The following is a 16,628-nucleotide window of genomic DNA, read 5'->3' as shown; positions in this document are numbered from 1 at the left end:
TTGGCAGGACACCTATGCTACCTTCCATTGGTGTAGGAGAGGGGAGAGGTGACATCACTTTTTCTATAAGAATACCTGCACACAAAGAAATCTTCAGAATTAGCCATATTTTGCAGGAGACTTTTGTCTGTCCTGATTCAGGGCATCCTTGCTAATTGGCTATTCTCCAGGAAATATATATTTTCCCTTCTTTATTTCTGCGTTGCTTCTGGTAAGAACTATTTCTTTATAACAGACTATTCTCTCTTCTCATTTTATTTCACTTTAGGACCCCTGATATTTCCTGCTAGTGATCTCTCTCCATGCTTTCAGAAAGCATGTGCTGATCTCTCTCTCTCTCTCCCTCTCTCTCTAAGAAAGCCATGGTCTCAGGAAACACCTGTGATCTCTCTCTCTCTCCATGCTTCCAGATAACATGTGACCTCTCTCTCTCTCTCTCTCTAAGAAAGCCATGGTCTCAGGAAACACCTGTGATCTCTGTCTCTCTCTCTCCATGCTTCCAGATAACATGTGCTGATCCCTACATGTTTTCAGATAACATGTGACCTATCTCTCTCTTTCTCTCCCTCCCTCTCTAAGAAAGCCATGGTCTCAGGAAACACCTGTGATCTCTCTGTTTCTCTCTCTCTCTCTCCATGCTTCCAGATAACATGTGCTGATCCCTACATGTTTTCAGATAACATGTGACCTATCTCTCTCTCTCTCTCTCTCTCTCCATGCTTCCAGATAACATGTGCTGATCCCTACATGTTTTCAGATAACATGTGACCTATCTCTCTCTCTCTAAGAAAGCCATGGTCTCAGGAAACACCTGTGATCTCTCTGTCTCTCTCTCTCTCTCCATGCTTCCAGATAACATGTGCTGATCCCTACAAGTTTTCAGATAACATGTGACCTCTCTCTCTCTCTCTCTCTCTAAGAAAGCCATGGTCTCAGGAAACACCTGTGATCTCTCTGTCTCTCTCTCTCTCCATGCTTCCAGATAACATGTGCTGATCCCTACATGTTTTCAGATAACATGTGACCTATCTCTCTCTCTCTCTCTCTCTCTCTCTCTCTCTCTCTAAGAAAGCCATGGTCTCAGGAAACACCTGTGATCTGTCTCTCTCTCTCTCCATGCTTCCAGATAACATGTGCTGATCCCTACAAGTTTTCAGATAACATGTGACCTCTCTCTCTCTCTCTAAGAAAGCCATGGTCTCAGGAAACACCTGTGATCTCTCTGTCTCTCTCCATGCTTCCAGATAACATGTGCTGATCCCTACATGTTTTCAGATAACATGTGCTGATCTCTCTCTCTCTCTCATTTTATTTGTCCTCTTTACAACTGTTCCTTATCAAATTAGTCTGGTTGCTTATTATTATTACCTAAGCTATTGATATTAGATTCTGTACATGTGATGATATTTTTCTAACTGAGATTCTGTACATGTGATATTTTCCTAAGACTTTCAAACTGATATCTGAAGCTGTGCTGGTAAGAATAAAAACCACTTCTAACTCTCTGATTCCTTTAAACTTATTCTATGATATTTTTCTTTATTTTTGGTACAAAGTGAATAGCATATAAACGCAGCCAGTAAAAATTGGTGACCCCGACGTGACGCAGCCAGTACACCCCCCCAAAAAAAACACATGCTTTTACATACACAGAGGTTGGGAAAGAATGGAGGAGTAGTTTTGTGGTTAGTGCAGTGGAGTTTGATCCTGGGGAACTGGGTTAGCAACTCCTTGTGACTCTGGGCAAGTCACTTAACCCTCAATTGCCCCAGGTGCAAAATAAGTACCTGTATATAATATGTAAATCATTTTGATTGTAACCAAAGAAAGGCGGTATATCAAGTCCTATCCCCCCTTCCCTGAACCATGCTCTGCATACTTTCCCCACTTGTATTTTTTTTAAAGAATTTTTATTAAACACACCATCAATAATATAATATACACTCACTCAGCCAACCGGCTGAGGATCAATCAGGTTTTGTGCCCCAGCGACAAGTAGCTGACAATATTAAGACAACTCTTAATATAATATGGGAGGCTCAACATCGAGGCAAAGATTTTGTGCTCTTAACAACAGACGCAGAAAAAGCCTTCGACAGGGTTGAGTGGAATTACTTGTGGGGGGGTTTGGAGATTATGGGGTTTGGCTCGGGAGCCTTGACCTGGCTTAAGGGGCTATATGCGACACCAGTGGCTCGGATAAAAGTAAATGGGGGGTACTCAGAACAGGTTCAGATACATCGAGGTACACGACAGGGAAGCCCTCTCTCACCTATACTTTTTGCTCTGGCGACTGAACCATTGGCGCCGAGGATTAGGGAAACAGCACGAATCAAGGGGCTCTCGGTGGGTGATAGAGAGCATAAAATAGCTCTGTTTGCGGATGATATTCTTTTTTATGTGCGCCAACCTGAAGAGTCCCTAGCTTCCATTTGTAAGGAGCTCCGAGCATTTGATGCTGTATCTGGCTTTAACGTTAATTATGACAAGTCAGAAGGATTGGGCATTACAGGCCTCACCTCAGACTTGGAATCCCCACTTGTATTTTTATTTGATTTTATTGTACATTTTTTGTCATTATATTGCTATTTTGTATCTTCTCTGTTGTAAACTTTTTCCACACAATCCCTCCACTGCAAAACACTATGAACAAACTTGTGCAAAAACACTCAGAACCTTACCATACCAATAACAGCACTAACAAGTATAGAATTATAGAGTATATAAATCTGAGATATTTGGGGAGTTTTTTTTGTATCTTGCCCTTCTTTCACAAAGATCAACCAACGTGAACACACACAATTCCACCACATATATTCAAAACTGTCTTATAATATCTGCTTGTTATACTATTACCTTGCTTTTTCATTATCATATTGCCCAAGATTCCTCTGTAATACTAAATGTCTATTTTCTAAATGTCTTCTATTTTTCAAGATCTATTGTAAGCCACATTGAGCCTGCAAAAAGGTGGGAAAATGTGGGATACAAATGCAATAAATAAATTAATTAAATAAATAAATTTTATCATGAGGAGAGAATGCTTACTGTGCCTCCTCCAACTAGTTCAATACATCAGTCAGCAAAACGCAACACGGCCAGAAGATATAAAAGGACCATGTGTACAATCTCTCTATGATGGATGTGTTTCGAGAACAGTAAAATCTTTGTCACTTTTAACAGAGGATGTGGTTGTTTTCGTTACATAAAGCAGTTTATGACCTTTGGACTATAAATATCCCTAAGCCCTGCATTTGAGTCGATCAAGACCTTGACGTCCATACAGAAAATGGTTAAATTATGCACATTTTAATAAGTAACATCTCATAAATATTTCACCTCAACTAGGCAGTCTCTAGAAATGTACATTTTAAAATTTGCGTTTTGGGCAACACTGTTTGCGATATTTAATAACTGAGATCGCAAAAACGTGCAGTCTCATGAAATATCACAAGTGACGTACTTTGCATCATTACCCTTACAAAATAAACACATAAAAGTCAACGGGCTTTAAATTAGACGTCTTCATCTAAATATTGCTTTGCTCCAACTGGCAAACAAGAAAAGCCATTTTCACCACCTCGTACCAAAGAATTCCAGACAGTTCGGAACCTCTCGGACAGTTACGAATTTCTAGAGCTCCGTTCAAAAATCTCTTTCATACAGACGCGCACACAAAGACAACCAATTCTTAGAAAGAATGTAAACCTCATCTGTTCCTTTTAAAGCCCCTGCGGGAAAAAGTCTTAGCAGGTGGAAAGGGATCAATTAGGAATGTGCCGAGTCCTCCGGAGCGGAGTCTGATCGCCACGACATAAGAGAAATGAATCTTCTTCAGCAAACAGGGGTCAGTCCTACAAATGTAAGCGCAATTCTGCTGGGAGGAGATAACGCATTTTACAACGAGAAACACCATCCCCTTCCCAGTTGCAAAGGCAAACCACGTTACAAAAAAACTGCATTGGGGGTTTGGGAGGAAAAGGGGCAACAGAAAACTACATCACAAAGAACTGGGGGGAGGGGAGAGGAGAAAGAATACACTGTTAATACAGAAAGCATACCTGGAAATGCAAAAGCAATACTAATTAACAACCCAGCAGCACAGCTCCTTCCCCCACTCTTCTTTTGAAGTGGCAGAGACGGCCGTATCGCTATAATTAATGTTATTATGGATGTTTCGGCAGAGGGGAAAGAAAGACTAAGCTCCGCCCCTTCCCTGGCTCTCCCGCTGAAAATTACCTAAGTGGAGTCTCAACTCTCAAGTCGGAAGCGAGGGAGCCAATCACGGGGTCTGGATACGACTCTGGCTGGAGGGGGTCGGTAGAGAGGAGAGCAAGGAGGAAGGAGGGAGATATATTTGGATACATAACGGGGGGGGGGGGGGGGGGGGGAGAGGAGATAGTGAACGGAGTATAGCGTCACGTGAACTTCGCTGGACCTAGTGGTCAGTTGGGGGGGGAGGGGGGGTTCAGTTGCATCCTGCTTTGCAGTCTCCCGGGCAACAAACGATAGATAGCAGCTGTCACTCAAATGTACGAGCATTCTCCCACCACCCTACTGGGAAGGGGAATGATGGCCACTTTGTCCTTGGAATTTGGTTGGCTTTTCTGGTACGTATTCAGATGACAGGGTATTAGAGAACTGATGCCGCCTGCAGGGTAAATTTAGTTGTGACTTTACCCCTGACGGGTTACACAGATGCCAAGTACTTTCAAATGCAGGTTATCAATAGAAATCAAACAAAATAAAACATGGAAAAGAAAATAAGATGATACCTTTTTTATTGGACATAACTTAATACATTTCTTGATTAGCGTTCGAAGGTTGCCCTTCTTCGTTGTTTGATTTCTATTGATAACCTTAAGAGTGGACTAACACGTCTACCACACTCCTCTACTTTCAAATGCAGCAAACTGTGTGGCAGGCACGATCGTTTTGTTTTGTGTTATGTCAAAATAAACTTTATACAGTTAAAAAAATATTTTTTATGGGGGGGGGGGAGTATGGGACTTGTTTTTTTTTGCAATTACGTTCAAAGCGGTTTATGTGGTATGTACCTGGGGCAACCGAGAGTTAAGTAATTTGCCCAGAGTCACAAAGAGCTGCAGTTGGAATTGAACCCAGTTTCCCAGGATCAAAGTTCACTGCACTAACCGGTAGGCTACTCCTTCATACCAATCGTTATTGAAACATCAAAGATATCTTAAATTTGAACAGATCAGTTACTGATTACACAATTCATACTGGATTGTTGCTTTAAACATTTAAGCAAAAGCTAGTATTTAATATCACTAGTCTGCAATGCATTTAAAGAAAAAGAAAGGTAAAGTTCTAAAGAGTTATGACATTTGCTCCATAAATCGACCCATTAAAGCTTTTGTAAATAAAAATCAGACAAAAGATTGCCAATTAATACTGTCAAGTACTAAGCATGATGTACTTAGGAACAACAAACATAGTTTGAAATGTCTATATGCGAATGCCAGGAGCCTAAGAAATAAGATGGGGGAGTTAGAATATATTGCACTAAATGAAAAATTAGATATAATAGGCATCTCTGAGACCTGGTGGAAGGAGGATAACCAGTGGGACACTGTCATACCGGGGTACAAATTATATCGTAGTGATAGGGTGAATCGGATTGGTGGAGGGGTAGCATTGTATATTAACGAGAGCCTTGAATCAAATAGATTGAAAATTCTGCAGGAAACAAAACACTCCTTGGAATCACTGTGGATTGAAATTCCATGTGCAAAGGGGAAAAGGATAGTGATAGGAGTGTACTACCGTCCGCCTGGCCAGGACGAACAGACGGATGCGGAAATGTTAAAGGAAATCAGGGACGCAAACAAACTGGGCAACACAATAATAATGGGGGATTTCAATTACCCGCATATAGACTGGGTTAATGTAACATCTGTACACGCAAGGGACATAAGATTTCTTGATGAAATCAAGGACAGCTTCATGGAACAGCTAGTTCAGGAGCCGACAAGAGAAGGAAAAATACTAGACTTAGTCCTTAGTGGTGCTCATGATCTAGTGCAGGGGGTAACGATACGAGGGCCGCTTGATAACAGTGATCATAATATGATCGGTTTTGATATTGGCATTGAAGGAAGTGAAACTAGGAAATCAAGTACGCTAGCGTTTAACTATAGAAAAGGTGATTACGACAAAATGAGAAAAATGGTGAAAAAAAGACTGAAAGGAGCAGCTCGCAGAGTAAAAAACTTGCATCAGGCGTGGATGCTGTTTAAAAACACCATCCTGGAGGTTCAGGACAAATATATTCCACGTATTAGAAAAAAGGGAAAAAAGACTAAACGTCAGCCGGCGTGGCTAAACAGTAAGATAAAGGAAATCATTAGAGCCAAAAAACAATCCTTCAGAAAGTGGAGAAGAGAACCAACTGAAAGTAACAAGATAGATCATAAGGAATGCCAAGCCAAATGCAAAGCGGAGATAAGGAGGGCAAAAAAGGACTTTGAGAAGAAATTAGCGTTGGAAGCAAAAATACATAGTAAAAATTTTTTTAGATACATTAAAAGCAGGAAACCGGCCAAAGAGTCGGTTGGGCCGCTGGACGAAAATGGTGTTAAAGGGGCGATCAAGGAGGACAAAGCCGTAGCGGAGAAATTAAATGAATTCTTTGCTTCGGTCTTCACCGAGGAGGATTTGGGGGGGACACCGGTGCCGGAAAGAATATTTGAAGCGGGGGAGTCGGAGAAACTAAACAAATTCTCTGTAACCTTGGAGGATGTAATGGGTCAGTTCAGCAAGCTGAAGAGTAGTAAATCACCGGGACCTGATGGTATTCATCCCAGAGTATTAATAGAACTAAAAAATGAACTTGCGGAGCTACTGTTAGAAATATGCAATCTGTCCCTAAAATCGAGTGTAATACCGGAAGACTGGAGGGTAGCCAATGTTACTCCGATTTTTAAGAAGGGTTCCAGAGGAGATCCGGGAAATTATAGACCGGTGAGTCTGACGTCGGTGCCGGGCAAGATGGTGGAGGCTATTATTAAGAATAAAATTGCAGAGCATATACAAAAACATGGACTGATGAGACAAAGTCAGCACGGATTTAGTGAAGGGAAGTCTTGCCTCACCAATCTAATGCATTTTTTTGAGGGGGTAAGCAAACATGTGGACAATGGGGAGCCGGTTGATATTGTATATCTGGATTTTCAGAAGGCGTTTGACAAAGTGCCGCACGAAAGACTCCTGAAGAAATTGCAGAGTCATGGAATCGGAGGTAGGGTATTATTATGGATTAAGAACTGGTTGAAAGATAGGAAGCAGAGAGTAGGATTGCGTGGCCAGTATTCTCAGTGGAGGAGGGTAGTTAGTGGGGTCCCGCAGGGGTCTGTGCTGGGTCCGTTGCTTTTTAATGTATTTATAAATGACCTAGAGATGGGAATAACTAGTGAGGTAATTAAATTCGCCGATGACACAAAATTATTCAGGGTCGTCAAGTCGCAGGAGGAATGTGAACGATTACAGGAGGACCTTGCGAGACTGGGAGAATGGGCGTGCAAGTGGCAGATGAAGTTCAATGTTGACAAGTGCAAAGTGATGCATGTGGGTAAGAGGAACCCGAATTATAGCTACGTCTTGCAAGGTTCCACGTTAGGAGTTACGGATCAAGAAAGGGATCTGGGTGTCGTCGTCGATGATACGCTGAAACCTTCTGCTCAGTGTGCTGCTGCGGCTAGGAAAGCGAATAGAATGTTGGGTGTTATTAGGAAGGGTATGGAGTCCAGGTGTGCGGATGTTATAATGCCGTTGTATCGCTCCATGGTGCGACCGCACCTGGAGTATTGTGTTCAGTACTGGTCTCCGTATCTCAAAAAAGATATAGTAGAATTGGAAAAGGTACAGCGAAGGGCGACGAAAATGATAGTGGGGATGGGACGACTTTCCTATGAAGAGAGGCTGAGAAGGCTAGGGCTTTTCAGCTTGGAGAAGAGACGGCTGAGGGGAGATATGATAGAAGTGTATAAAATAATGAGTGGAATGGATCGGGTGGATGTGAAGCGACTGTTCACGCTATCCAAAAATACTAGGACTAGAGGGCATGAGTTGAAGCTACAGTGTGGTAAATTTAAAACGAATCGGAGAAAATTTTTCTTCACCCAACGTGTAATTAGACTCTGGAATTCGTTGCCGGAGAACGTGGTACGGGCGGTTAGCTTGACGGAGTTTAAAAAGGGGTTAGATAGATTCCTAAAGGACAAGTCCATAGACTGCTATTAAATGGACTTGGAAAAATTCCGCATTTTTAGGTATAACTTGTCTGGAATGTTTTTACGTTTGGGGAGTGTGCCAGGTGCCCTTGACCTGGATTGGCCACTGTCGGTGACAGGATGCTGGGCTAGATGGACCTTTGGTCTTTCCCAGTATGGCACTACTTATGTACTTATGTACTTTTGGCCCCTTGAAGGGGAAGGGAAATGGGACTTTTGATAATACCGCCTTTCTGAGGTTTTTACAACTACATTCAAAGGGGTTTACATATATTCAGGTACTTATTTTAACCAGCTAAATCTGTACAACCCATACAAAATCACCTGAGTATTAAAAGGGACCAGGACCATGGCATTCCTCAGGTGGGATAGCCACTTAATGGTTCATTGTAGAAGGCTTGTGTGGCATTTACATTTATAACTAGTAAATTTATATACATAAATAGAAAAGAAGCTACTTACAAGTAGCACACATACTTTTAAAGGAGATATGGTGTAGGTAGGCCTCAATGGTATGCTTGTTTTCTATTTTGGAATAGCAATATTTTTTTTATTTAATTTTTACAGCTGTTCTGAGTCACCTGTGTTAGCTGACTGTTTGCCCTTAGGCATTGGTAGTGGGGTTGCTCTTTCATATTTCGATTTCCTCAAAATCAGTCTTTCTGCTGTGTTTTGGACTGTTTGCAGTAATTTTAGTGTGTTTTCCTTGCATCCTATGTATGCTGCATTGCAGTAGTCTAGCTGAGATAGTATCGTTGATTGGAAAAGTATCTGGAAAGATTGTCTAGGGAAATAGGCTCTTATTCTTTTCAGTTTCCATAGTGTTATGAATCATTTTGATGTTACTGCTGATATTTGATTGTCCAGTGTTAGATGTTTGTCAAGAATGATTCCTAGTATTTTAAGTTGAGTTTTGATGTGGTATGTTTGTTGGTTGATTGATTGTGAATTTTTGGTAGGATGTGGGGTTGTGTGGGCTACATAGTACTAGGAATTTGGTTTTGTCTGTCTTTAGTTTGAGTTTAAAAGTTGTTACCCATTCTTCCATGAGGCCCAATCTTTTTTTTATTTTGTCCTTTATGTTTATGATAGTATTTTGGAAAGGTATGAAGATGGTGATGTTGATTGCGTATGTAAATGGGTTGAAACCCATTAATTCCAGTTTTTTTTCCAAGTGGTGCCATCATTACATTGAACAGTATTGGTGATATTGGTGATCCCTGTGGTATCCTGCACTCAGAGATCCATGAGACCGATGTTTGGTTGGACACCTTTACAATGTAGGATCTGGTCTTTAGGAAGCCATTCAACCATGTTGCCACTGCACCGCTGATTCCTATGTTGAGCAGTGTCATTAGTGTGGTGTGGTCTACTAAGTCGAATGCACTTGACATGTCGAATTGTAGTAGTAATACGTTTTGTCCTTGGCACATTATGCTTCTGAATTTCGTTATCAGGGTGATTATGAACATCTCAGTGATGTGTTGTGGTCTGAAACCTGATTGGGATTTATGAAGAATTGAGAATATTGTCAAGTATTCCGTTAGTTGCTGTGTTACTAGACCTTCCATCGTTTTGGTCAGTAGTGGTATTGAAGCTACTGGTCTATAATTTGTGATATCACTGAACTTGCTGGTAGTGCTTTTGGGGATAGGTGTCAGTACTATGTTGCCTTTGTCTGTTGGAAATTGACCTCTTTCAAACATGTATGTGATGTGTTTGATGAGGTTTTTGATGAACCAGTCTGGTGGGGTTTTCATCATGTAGCTGGGGCATTTGTCAAGAAGGCAGTATGCATTAACGTATTTTGTCAATAGTGTCTTTACTGTGTCTAGTTGGGTGGTTTGAACATGGTCCATATTCTATCTGCTGCGGCATGGTTGTTTGTTTTGCAGTCCTGTAGGTAGTCTGTGATGTTTATTTGTGGTTTTGCAAGGTTTGATCTTGTGTGTGTGTGTGTGTGTTATTTTGTTTTTGAAGTATTATTCAGTTCGCTTAAGCCTTGAAAACTAGCAAAATCTTAATATCCTGAAGCATAAACCTTGGCACATCAGCACACCCTGAAGCCTCTTTCTTTATATACTCAAATTCAAAAGGGGTGCTTCAAAGCACAGAGACTTCCTTATTCTGGGCTGAAACAATGCTTGGAGGCAGAAGTCTGCAGAAAAACAATTCTACTGCTGAGGTGGAAAACAGATGAACAGGCAGAGACAGCTCAGAAATGGATTACTGGAACGTGCTATTTCTTATTGAGAAGATATATTTTACAAGGTAAAAAAACAAGTTCTCTTCAAGGAGTTTATCAGGCCAAGTACTGACAGAAAACAAGATGGAGAAAGTTTCAAAGCTAGAACAAGGGGAAAAGCAGGGGAGCTCCAAAGCCCAAAGAACAAGAGCATAAAGACCAATGAGACAGAGCCATCAGGTAGCAAGGCAGTCAAGCTAGGCTGAGAAGGAGAAGAGGTTCAGGCAGCATTACATCAATGATAACAGTTTTTAAACAAACAGACAAGTGTGTCTGCACTAGCTGAGAACTATATTACACATAATGCATTGCTCCTCTAACTTACAGACAGATCTGCAGTAACGCATTAAACACATTTCAAGAACCTACTATAACTAAGGCAAGGTTGTCGAAGGACAAAACACTTCCCACCTCATATCGGTAGATACTACTATCAATATTATCACAATTTAACAGCTTAATAACATGCAAAGTCCATTATCTGTATTCAGGCTTTCAGCTGTAGGGTCATCTTCTTCACCATTCAGGACCTGCAACGAGAGACAGACAACAACAACACTAAACACAAAAGAGAGAGAGAGAGTCTTTAAGTCTCTGTATTTATGGATGGACGCTGGCTCTTTGTGCTTGCATTTCTTCATGCGGTACAAGAAGTGAAACGAATAAATTTATAATATAATATTTCTCTAGTTAATAATAGAATATGTGTTAACAGAGGGAATTACTCAGAGCATGTGGTCGCAAAGAATTACAAAATGAAATGTTCTTATATTCCAATTGTAATTCCAATTCTAATTCGATTCTCTAGTCTTATACATACTTATTCCATTCCAATTAAAGGTAAATTGTTAAGAATAATAATCATGTAAGAATAGAGGGGAATTTTATATACTAAATTCGAATTAATTACATTAACCTGCCTTGTACGTTTTGGAACATGTGCTCAAAGCATGGCACTAAGTTTAAAAAGCGAACATGTGCTATCAGTGTAACTTTAAAAGGTAACATGTGCTCAGAGTATTTGGAGCCTGCACATGTGAGAACATGTGCTTTTCCCAATATAAAGGCCACATAGTTAACTTTAAAAGAAAATGTTTATTTCTAGTACAGGCAAGGTAATAAGTTTACAATAGAGCGGTAGTTTTAGAAAGGATCTTTTACCAATGGAAGTATGCTACAAAATAACAGGTTTGATTGTAAATTAAGCTGGATAACTCACATTGATGGAGGCTGCTATGGAGAGTCATGCATGAGAATCTTGCTGAAACAAAAGGTTTCTTTGTAGATTTGCTGTCTGATGGAGCTTGAAGCAGTTTCTTTTAAGGTGGATGTGATGTCCAGCTTGAGAAGTCAGGATTCTAGCTTGCTTTTAGATTTAATCAATTCAGGGCAGCGGCGACTAGGACAGGAGCATCAGGAACTCAGGAACAGCCAGGAAGAACTCTCTTTCTAAAGAAAGAGTCCCTGCTTTTTAAAGTGTCTGAACTGGGCATTAGGACTCATGTCAGCTGGTTGCCCTTGGTCCAATTGGAAAGCTCCTGGATAGCTGAATCCTGGGCATCTGGCTTTGAGATGGAGCATGGCAACAGGTCACATGCTCAATGACATCACAAGACTTCCTGCCTGGACATCTGCTAGTCCATTGTCTGAGAGTGATTGAGCTTAGATGGGCTTAGTCTTTGTCTGAAAATAGGTGGAGGTGTAGTCTTTTGTTACTGCAGTCTCTGAGATAGCTGTCTTTGAAAGGAACATCTGCTGGTCCATTGTCTGAGGGTGATTGAGCTTCTTTTGTCTGATGGGCTTTTCTGAGTCTGAGTAATAGGTGGAGTTTCACTGTCTTTTGTTCTGTGATTGATTCTTTGGATAGGTGTTGATGGTCTTAGGTAACCACCCAGCTAGTAGTTTTCCAGAGGAAAGGTGGGGGGGTAGTGTCTTTGAAGCTGTATATTTTATATGATTTAGATCTGATGCAGCAAAATTAATAACTCTCACAATTAAACTTATATCATGCTACAGAAGCACAACTTCAGTGATGGGTCTGCAGAAGTTCTTTGCTGTTCCTTGTTTCACAGTTCTGACTTCAATCTTTCTGACGTTTCCATCTTTACTGAGAATAGTTTTTATGACTAATGCCAAGGGCCAATCATTGCGTTGAGTCTGGTTGTCCTTGAGTAAGACTGTCACCTTCATGAATGTTGGCCTTACTGGTCTGCCATTTGTTACGGATCTGTAGGGTCGGGAGGTACTCTCGTCTCCAGCGGTTCCAGAAGATGTTGGCAAGGCTCTGAACTTGTCTCCATTGCCATCTGCATAAATCTTTCTCATCAAAGTCTCCAGGCGGGTTGGGAGGCACACTTGTTTTTTGTGTTAAGAGCGTGGCTGGAGTCAGGACCAAAGGCGATTCTGGATCAGAGGACACTGGGATCAAAGGTCTTGCATTGATGATGACGGACACTTCTGCCAGCAGTATGGTTAGAACCTCATGGGTGAGGCGGTTAGCCCCTGTCTCTGATAGCATAGAATCAAGGATGCGACGAGCAATCCCAATCATGCACTCCCATACTCCCCCCATATGTGAAGCATGGGGAGGGTTGAATATCCATGTACAGTGGCTATCGCTCAGGTATCTTTTGATGGCAGGAGTATTGATTTTCTCTGAGTTTATTTTGAATTCTTTGCAAGCACTCACGAAGTTGGATCCACAATCAGAGCGGATCTGTTTGGCTGGACCACGGATTGAAAAGAACCTTCTGAGTGCATTTATGAAGCTTGATGTGTCTATTGACTCTATAGCTTCGATGTTGACAGCACGTATGCTCATGCATGTGAACATAACGGCCCACCATTTGCTGTTCACACTTCCTCCTCTGGTCCGTCTCGAGATAACTGACCATGGCCCAAAGATGTCTAGCCCCACATAAGTGAATGGTAGGTCAACGCTCAGTCTTTCAGGTGGTAAGTCTGCCATTCTTTGTTCTTGGTATTTGCCAAACAGTTTACAGCACTTGACGCATCTGTGGATAATTGCAGTAATACAATGCTTAGCCCTGATGATCCACGCTCCTGCAGTCCTGATTGCTCCTTCGGTAAAGTGTTGACCTTGGTGCTTGACTCGCTCATGTTAATGGTGCACAAGTAGGGCGGATACAGGATGTCAACCTGGAATGATCAGAGGATTCCTTTCGCTATTGTCTATCTTGGCATGGGTAGGACGGCCGCCTACTCTTAACAAACCATCCTCATCCTTGAAGGGGTTTAGCTTCCAGAGTGGGCAGCCTTTCAAAATGTTCTTTCCTTTGCTGAGGCATTGGAACTCTGTAGCAAACATTTCTTGCTGCACACAACGCAGAACCATCTTTTCTGCTTCGATGAACTCTTCTGCTGACAAAGGCTTGGTGCAGAGGTGCCAGTGATGACATTTACTCGATTTCCTATCAGGTCTTTGTTGGAAAGAACGCATGATATGGATAAGGTGGGCTATGGCTCTCCTCAGTGTCACCCACCGCGAAAATCGGTTAAAGTGAGGGTCATCACTATTGAGCAAACTTCGACATCTTCTTCTGGGTTCACCAGTTCAAAGGAGTTTGCAATAGTTAAAGGGTCGCTTATTGGTTGCATAAGATATTTCGGCCCGGTTAACCAAGTAGTTTGCGTTAAGTGCTTTGCTGAGACAGCTCTTGTGGCATGATCTGCTGGGATCTTGTCGGTTGACACGTAGTGCCATTGGACAGGTCTGGTGGATTTCCGGATGTGTTCTATTCGGTTGCTCACATATACATAAAATCTTCTACTCTGGTTGTATATGTAACCGAGTACGACTTTGCTGTCTGTGTAGAACTTAACTGAATCTAAATGGATGTCCATTTTGCTTACAATCAGTTCGGCTATTTCTACTGCCAGGACTGCTCCACATAGTTCCAGGCGTGGCACAGTCTGACTGGGCCACGGGGCTAGCTTTGCTTTGCCAAAGATGAATCCTTTATGTACACTGTTGTAGGCATCTATGGTTTTCAGGTATGCTACTGCAGCAATAGCTTTCTCTGATGCATCCAAGAAGACGCAAACCTCCTTGTGGCATGCGTTCGTGAGGGACATGGAGACGTGTGTACATGGGATATGGATTTGTTCTAGTGATTTTAGAGAATTTCTCCATGTATTCCACATTTGTTTTTCTTCTTGTGGCAATGGGGCATCCCATTCATTTGAACTTAAAGAGAGCTCACGAAGCAACGATCTCCCTTGGATAGTGATGGCGCCACCAATGATAGTGGGTCATACAGGCTGTTCACTGTAGACAAGACGCCTCGTCGGGTGTACGGTTTCTCTTGCATGCAGACACGAAAGTTGAAGGTGTCCCTTTTCAAATCCCAATTTAAACCAAGGTTGCGTTGAAGTGGGGGGATATCCACGCCTAAGTCTAGATTCTTCAAATTTGTAGCATGGTCTACTGGAGAGAACGCTCTCATTACATTGGCGCTGTTGGATGCGATTTTGTGAAGCCTCAAATTAGCTTCCACTAACATCATCTGCATTCTCTTCAGCAGGTCGATAGCTTCTGTTGCAGTGGGCAAAAAGTTCAACCCATCATTCACGTAGAAATCTCTTTCTATGAACTGTTTGGCATCTGTACCATATTTCTTCTCTCCTTCTCGTGCAGTTCATCTAAGCCCGTAAGTGGCTACTGCTGGTGATGGGCTGTTTCCAAAGACATGAACTTCCATTCTGTATTCAATCACCTTCCCCGTTGGTGTCATCATCGTGGAACCACAGGAACCTCAAGTAATTTCTGTGGTCTTTGTGAACAGTGAAGCAGTAGAACATTTGTTGAATGTCAGCCATTATGGCAATGGGCTCTTTCCTAAAGCGGATTAGGATCCCCAGTAAGCTATTGGTTAAGTCTGGCCCAGTGAGTTCAGTGAGTTTCCTTGAAACTGGGTGCTAGAGTCAAACACAATTCGGATTTGTTGTGGCTTCTGTGGGTAGTATACTCCGAAGATAGGTAGGTACCAGTACTCTTCATTTTTTTTCAGTGGTGGGGCCAGCTCTGCATGGCCGTTGGTGAACATGTTCTGCATAAAAGTTATAAACTGCTGCTTCATGTCTGGTTTTCTCCTCAAGGATTTCTGCAACGAGGCAAGACGAGAAAGGGCTTGACTTCTATTGTTTGTGAGTCGAGACCTTGGCTTACGGAATGGAAGGGGTGCTACCCAACTATTTGTCTCGTCTTTCTTGAACTCTTTATCCATAATGTTCAGGAACTCTTTATCCTCAATGGAGAAGGCAAGTTTGTCATCATCTTTGGTGGTCTGGAACACTGAGCTTCCCAGGTATTCTCCTAAACCTGCTACGGAGCTGGTTTTATTCAGTGCTGAGACAGCACTCCGTTCTTTGTAAGCAGGAGTCTCTTTGGTGGTTAGGTGATTGGCGCATGACTCAAATAGTGAAGTGCACCCGCCTTCTAAGACATTGTTAGAGAGTACTCTGACATTTGCTCTTCTCCTTTGATTGGGGCAGACATCGCCTACTATAGTCCAACCCAGGTCTAGACGGTGAGCATAGGGAGTATCCCGTGGGCCCTTACAAGATTCTTGGCTATCCAAGAGTTCTGGTGCATCTCGGCCCAGCAAGAGTAAGATCTCAGCGTCTGGATCCAAAGGTGTGAGTTGGTTGGCTATTGGCCTTAGGTGGGGGTGATTCCACGCCTCCTCTGGTATAGGAATCTCATCCTTGTCATCTGGTATCTGGTCACATTCAATTATCATAGGCAATCTGAGTAGCCTAGTGGTTAGTGTAGTGGACTTTGATCCTGGAGAACTGAGTTCAATTCCCACTGCAGCACCTTGTGACTCTAGGCAAGTCACTTAACCCTCCATTGCCCCTGGTACAAAATAAGTACCTGTATGTATGTAAACCGCTTTGAATGTAGTTGCAAAAACCTCAGAAAAGTGGTATATCAAGTCCCATTTCCCTTCCCCTTCCCCATCTATTGCCTCTATTACATAGCCGCTTGCTACTCTCCCCGACATTTGTACAACTCCTGCACAAGTTTTGATGGTATATGAGGAGAAGCCTTGCTGAATTTCAAACAGGTCGTAAAACTCTGACTTTGCAAGGGACCGGTTTCTCTGCTC

General features: G+C 42.1%; 1 protein-coding gene across 3 annotated transcripts in view; it reads right to left on the bottom strand.

Annotated features, from left to right (window-relative positions):
* Positions 1-16,628, bottom strand: part of ST3GAL5 (ST3 beta-galactoside alpha-2,3-sialyltransferase 5) — a 337,169-nt gene that overhangs the window by 281,214 nt on the left and 39,327 nt on the right. Inside the window, exon 1 of one of the 3 annotated variants that reach the window (XM_030191067.1) lies at positions 4,240-4,263. The exons of 1 other annotated variant lie outside the window; for it this stretch is intronic. The gene's annotated coding sequence lies outside the window, so the exon portion shown is untranslated. Of the gene's footprint in view, positions 1-4,061; positions 4,197-4,239; positions 4,264-16,628 lie in introns of those variants that run through there. One more of the 3 variants, XM_030191064.1, reaches the window with a different exon arrangement.

This window comes from Microcaecilia unicolor, chromosome 2 (assembly GCF_901765095.1).
Source record: "Microcaecilia unicolor chromosome 2, aMicUni1.1, whole genome shotgun sequence".
NCBI lineage: Eukaryota > Metazoa > Chordata > Amphibia > Gymnophiona > Siphonopidae > Microcaecilia > Microcaecilia unicolor.
The sequence above is the reverse complement of the archived record's forward strand: the minus strand, read 5'-3'. Positions and strand labels throughout refer to the sequence as shown.